Raw genomic sequence first — 6,447 nt, 5'->3', positions numbered from 1 at the left:
TCGATCCCAAATGCGTGGATCGATGTTCATGATGTCAATCACTGAATTGTCTGGTCCAGACTCGATTATTTACAGACCGCTGGAATATTGCTGAGTGCGGCGTAAAACAACAAACCAACCAACCAATCTTAACATGCAACTAACGGAATCTGGTGGTCAAGCTCGCTGATTTGGTTGTTGCGGTCATCGAATCCCAGTTGCTCGTGATGTCAATCACTGGATTAACTGACCCAGGCTCGATTATTTACAGAGCGACGTCATATAGCTGGAATACTGATGAGTGCGGCGTTAAAAAAACAAACCTTTTGATCATCATATATATTAGTTATATTTAAACACACACTTGACATATTACGTGCATCATGGAAAGATAAACAATATCCCTATCAAAAGTTAAGTAGTATAGTAATCTGTTATAGGAAAGTAATCTGATAAATTGTTCACATGATAATACGGGTTGATATCCAATACGTCGACCGTTGACATTCCCGCCCTAATGTATGCAAGGCAATGTCGCTTGATACAGTGGCGTGTTGGGATGGGCGATTCCTATCGTGCGTGAGTTACTGGCCAGACCATGATCAACGATTCTGGTTCACTCGGTGGTCAAAGTTTAACAAAGAATTGCGAGAATCGTAGCGGCACCTTCGTTTCGTGAAACGGGGCTCTGATATATCTCGCAAACGTCCCTGATATATTTCTAAGAGCTGTATTTATGAATTTGGGATTGGTTATGAAAAGTTCCGAAAAAGCCGTTAAATGTATTCTTTAAGTCATACTGCTTAAGACAACCTTAAATGCGTGTATCTGTTTGTTTATCTGTTTTACTTGTTTGTCTGTTTGTCTGTTTTACCTGTTTATCTTCTTTATCTGTTAATCTGTTTTTCCTGTTGGTCTTCTTTATCTGTTTGTCTGTTTCATCTGTTTTTCTGCTTTACCTGATTGTCTGTTTTACCTGTTTGTCTGTATTATCCGTCTGTCTCTTTATCTGTTTTACCTGTTTATCTGTCTACATATTTGTCTGTTTATCGCTTTGTCTATTTTGCCTGTTTGTGTGTTTTATCTGTTTGTCTGCTTTATCTGTTCGTCTGTTTTATCTGTTTTGTCTGTTTGTCTTCTTTATCTGTTAATCTGTTTTACCTGTTTCTATGTTTAACCTGTTTGTCTGTTTGACCTCTTGATCTGTTTGTCTTCTCTATCCATTTGTCTGTTTTACCTGTTTGTCTGTTTTCCCTGTTTGTCTGCTTTGTTTTACCTGTTTGTCTGTTTATCTGTTTTACATATTTGTCTGTTTTACCTGTTTATCTGTTTAACCTGATTGTCTTCTTTGTTTTACCTGTTTGTCTGTTTATCTGTTTTACATATTTGTCTGTTTTACCTGTTTATCTGTTTTGCCTGTTTGTCTGTTTTACCTGTTTGTCTGTTTTACCCGTTCGTCTGCTTTATCTTTCTACCTGTTCATCTGTTTATCTGTTTTACCTGTTTATCTGTCTACCTGTTTGTCTGTTTACCTATTTGTCTTCTTTATCTGTTTTATATTTTAATCTGTTATACCTGGTTCTATGTTTTACCTGTTTGTCTGTTTAACCTGATTGTCTTCTTTATCTGTTTGTCTGGTGTACCCCTTTGTCTGTTTTACCTGTTTGTCTGCTTTGTTTTACCTGTTTGTCTGCTTTATCTGTTTGTCTGTTTATCTGCCTTGCCTGTTTGTTTTCTTCATCTGTTAATCTGTTTTACCTGTTTGTCTGTTTTACCTGTTTGTCTGTTTTACCTGTTTGTCTGTTTATCTGTTTGTTTTCTTTATCTGTTTGTCTATTTTACCTGTTTCTCTATTTTAGCTCTTTGTCTGTTTATCCGTTTATCTTCTTGATCTGTTTGTCTTCTTTATCAATTTGTCTGTTTTAGCCGTTTGTCTGTTTAAACTGATTGCCTTCTTTATTTGTGTGTCTGTTTTATCTGTTTGTCTGTTTTACCTGTTTGTCTTCTTTATCTGTTTATCTGTTTTACCTGTTTGTCTGTTTATCTGTTTGTCTTCTTTATCTGTTGATCTGTTTTACCTGTTTGTCTGTTTATCTGTTTGTCTTCTTTATCTGTTGATCTGTTTACCCATGTATCTGTTTATCTGCTTTGCCTGTTTATTTGTCTACCTGGTTGTCTGTTTTACCTGTTTGTCTGTTTTATCGGTTTATCTGTTTTATCTGTTTGTCTTCTTTATCTGTTAATCTGTTTTACCTGTTTCTATGTTTAACCTGTTTGTCTGTTTGACCTCTTGATCTGTTTGTCTTCTCTATCCATTTGTCTGTTTTACCTGTTTGTCTGTTTTCCCTGTTTGTCTGCTTTGTTTTATCTGTTTATCTGTTTATCTGTTTATCTGTTTGTCTGTTTATCTGTTTTGCCTGTTTATCTGTTTCACCTGTTTCTCTGCGTTATCTGTCTACCTGTTTGTCTGTTTTATCGGGTTATCTGCTTTACCTGTTTGTCTGTTTAACCTGATTGCCTCCTTTATCCGTTTGTCTGTTTTACCCGTTTGTCTGCCATGTTTTATCTGTTTATCTGTATTATCTGTTTCTTGTCTTATCTGTTTTGTCTGTTTCATCTGTTTTGTCTGTTTCATCTGTTTTGTCTGTTTTATCGGTTGCCCACAACCCTGTGACACCAGCTTGAACCTCTCGTTGTCGTCAATATACGAGTCTATGCCTTAATAATTATTCTCCACTGTGTCACCAGTGTGTATTGATCACCTGTATGTACATGCATATCCTTGTTTTGGAAAACAAGCAAGTTTCACACAGGGGTGTAACAGGTGATACATGAAGAGTAAACAAGGTTTACGCATGTCACATACGATTACAGTGATCACCCTTTTATCATCATGAACTTGAGTGAGTGAGTGAGTGAGTTGGGTTTAACGCCGCTTTTAACAATATTCCAGTTATATCACGGCGTGTCAGCTTAATGTGGGAGGAAAGCCCGGAGTGATGCAGGTCTTAGACGTTTACCACTTCGGTGAAACCCACGAGCACGGGTATGGTGCTGACAAACCTAGAAACATAATCGGGGCGAACCGGGATTCGAACCCACAATCATAGGTTTCTGGCGTGCCCAAGGGACGCAACTCTGCACAGCGAATCGCGGCGCCTTAGACGACTGGGCCACCCGTGCCCCCTCATGAACTTGAAGCAGTCCTTTCCTTCTTTCCAACATGAAGTTGAAAGTAATATCGAGATTTTTTCACCCGTTCCTGTTTGTTTCGGATGCATCGTAACGTTTTTGGAACAATGTTTCAAATTAAGAGATAAACCTATTGTGTTTTGAAAATTGAGGTGGTCTAGCTAGCTAACTGAAGATTGGAGACCTATTATTTTCATTGGAACTGAGCGCTTTATTTCTAATCGACAATTTATATGCATGGGTTCGTAGTGGAAAAGATCGATTTAGTCATTCCGAAGTTTTTTATATGAAAATTCTTGTTAATTTTGAAGTATCTAATGGATTTAGATACCTGATTTTAATTATATTTTCAGCAGTCCAAATCAAGTATTCTTGTCAAATTGTCAAGTGTCAAATTATTAATTATAATCTGTTTGCTTTTTGTTTGTTTGTTGTTTGACACCTCACTCAGCAATATTTCAGCTAAATGACGGCGATCCAGTGGTGAGGAAATGTGAGATATTGTGTACGTTTTGTTATGATTGAGACTGCTTGAGTCTTTTATCTATTAACACCACTCACCTCAAGCATAGCAATCAAGCATTGGTCATCAAGCACTGGTCATCAAGCACTGGTCATCAATCACTTGTCATCAATCACTGATCATCAATCACTTGGGATCAATCACTGGTTATCAATCACTGGTCATCAACAACTGGTCTTCAATCACTGGTCATCAATCACTGGTCATCAATAACTGGTCATCAATCACAGGTTATCGATCACTGGTGACATCAATCAGTGGTGTCATCTATCACGTGTCATCAACCACTGGTCATCAATAACTGGTCACCAATCATTGGTTATCGATCACTGGTGTCATCAATCACTGTTTATCAATCACTAGTCATCAATCAGTCATCAGTGTAAATAAACAAACAAACAAACATGAAAACAAGTCCATATACACCTGGGATGTACGTATGTTCCATGTAAGCACGTGATCCAAATGAACATAAAACACAGAGCCTCAGGCTATAACAGTGCAATAATCTTGGACGCGACGTTAAACCCAATTTCACCTCACCTCACAGAGCCTCGGGAAATTACAGTATTAACTATAGACAATTCGTACCGTTGGTGCTCCTATCAACTTAGATGGTAATGTCTTATAGTAAGGGACCGCATCCGTGGTCTAGTGGTAGAGCGTCCGCCCGGAGAGCGGAAGGTCCGGGGTTCGATGCCCGGCCGCGTCATACCAAAAGACGGTAACAGATGGTACTTATCGGCATTAAGGGTCTAAAACAAGGACTGGTCGGCTCGGAGTCAGTATACTGTGTCTGAGTGGGGTATTCATGTGAAACTGCGGCATGGTATCTCAGTGAGCTAGCACTATAATTTATAAATCGGCATCAGTAAGGACTAGTACAAGCAGCCACACAAACACACACGTACATGCACGTCGCTATATAAGTGCAATAATCTTGGACGCGACGTTAAACCCCATTTCACCTCACCTTATGGTAAGGTTTGATCTGCCTAGGGCTATGTGCTGAAATAAAATAGCTAGGGCACATTCGCCTCAGACGTGTTATTTGGAATGTCTTGTCAATTGTCGCTATCGTCGGGCATCACAGCTTCATTATTCAAGGGCTTCGGTGAGGCAAGATAGTTTGTCTTCCGGGGATCTTCCAGAGATATCGCGTCTTCTGTCGATTTAATTACTCTTTAATGTTTCTCATGTGTATTTAATATTTAATTTAATCATTTAATCTGTTCAATACATATCGGCCAGAGGGGATCCCCATGTGTCTAGGCTAATGTAGGGGTCAGGCATGTTATGTATTGGGGGCTTCACCGCACCTGCAATTGGCTTTAATTCTGTGTCCATTGACCTGGTATGTGCACCTGCCAGGTACTGGGACCCGCTGTCGTCGCGATGCTGTGGTCGAGCCTGCCTTGGCGTGTTCATCAGTGTTATAACTATGTGAACTTTTACTTATATACTGAACAGCATTGAAAACGCACCAGCAATAAATCTTGAAATATTACAAAAACAACTTGAGCAATGACCGATTTTAATTAGAACAGACATAGACGGATTATTAAGAAAGACGACAAAGGAAACAGGAATACCACACAGTAATTACAATTACGTCATCAGTGTAAGGAAGACACATAGGGTTAAAATGAAAAGTCAATATCTAGTATGTCCGCCATGTGCAGCAACTCAGGCCATGCAACGTCTTCTCATTGATCGAATAAGTCTGCGAATAGTGTTCTGGGGCATTCCGCTCTTGACGTAGTGTATCTTCAAGTTCTCTCAGGTTCTGTACTTGCGGACGACGTGAGAGGCGTTGACCCAGGTAATCCCATAGATGTTCAATTTACGATAGATCGGGTGACAGGGCTGGCCATGGAAGCAGAGGCACATTATTGTTCGCTAGGTACTGTGTTGAAACACGTGCTGTGTGCGCTCTTGCATTATCTTGCTGGAAGGTGTGCATATCCTGGTGCTGATGAAAGAATGGGATGACGTGATTTGCCAATATGTTATTCCTGTAGTAAAGGGCATTAACTCTTCCAAGACAAACATGGAGTTCTGTTCGATGGTTATGACTGATGCCGTCCCACACGATGACACTCCCCCCCCCCCCCCCCCCCCCCCATGGGTACCATGTGTAAATTACACCATTTCGGGTGTCCCCTGCCGTGGTATTGCTGGAATATTGCTAAAAACGGCTTAAAACCATACTCACTCACTCTCTTTTTTTCTTCTTCTGTGTTTTACGCATGTCTCCCATTTATATTTATAATTGTCTTTAATAGACCTCGTTTGTCTTCAATAGGCCTCGTTTGTCTTTAATAGGCCTCTTTTGTCTTCAATAGATTCCTTGTGTCTATCATAGACCTCGTTTGCCGTCCACAGACCTCGTTTGTGTTCCATAGACCCCGTTTGTCTTCAATAGGCCTCGTCTGTCATCAATAGACCTCGTTTGTCTTTAATAGGCCTCGTTTTTCTTCAATATCCCTCGTTTGTCTTCAATGGACCTCGTTTGTCTTTAATAGACCTTGTTTGTCTTCAATAGACCTCATTTGTCTTCAAGAGACCTCGTTTGTCATCAATAGACCTCGTTTGTCTTCAATAGGCCTCGTTTTTCTTCAATATCCCTCGTTTGTCTTCAATGGACCTCGTTTGTCTTTAATAGACCTTGTTTGTCTTCAAGAGACCTCATTTGTCTTCAAGAGACCTCGTTTGTCTTCAATAGACCTCGTTTGTGTTAAACAGACCTCGTG

The sequence above is a fragment of the Haliotis rufescens genome, unplaced genomic scaffold, assembly GCF_023055435.1.
Source record: "Haliotis rufescens isolate VD_foot unplaced genomic scaffold, xgHalRufe1.0.p SCAF_18, whole genome shotgun sequence".
In the NCBI taxonomy this organism is placed as follows: domain Eukaryota; kingdom Metazoa; phylum Mollusca; class Gastropoda; order Lepetellida; family Haliotidae; genus Haliotis; species Haliotis rufescens.
This window is presented reverse-complemented; position numbering follows the sequence as displayed.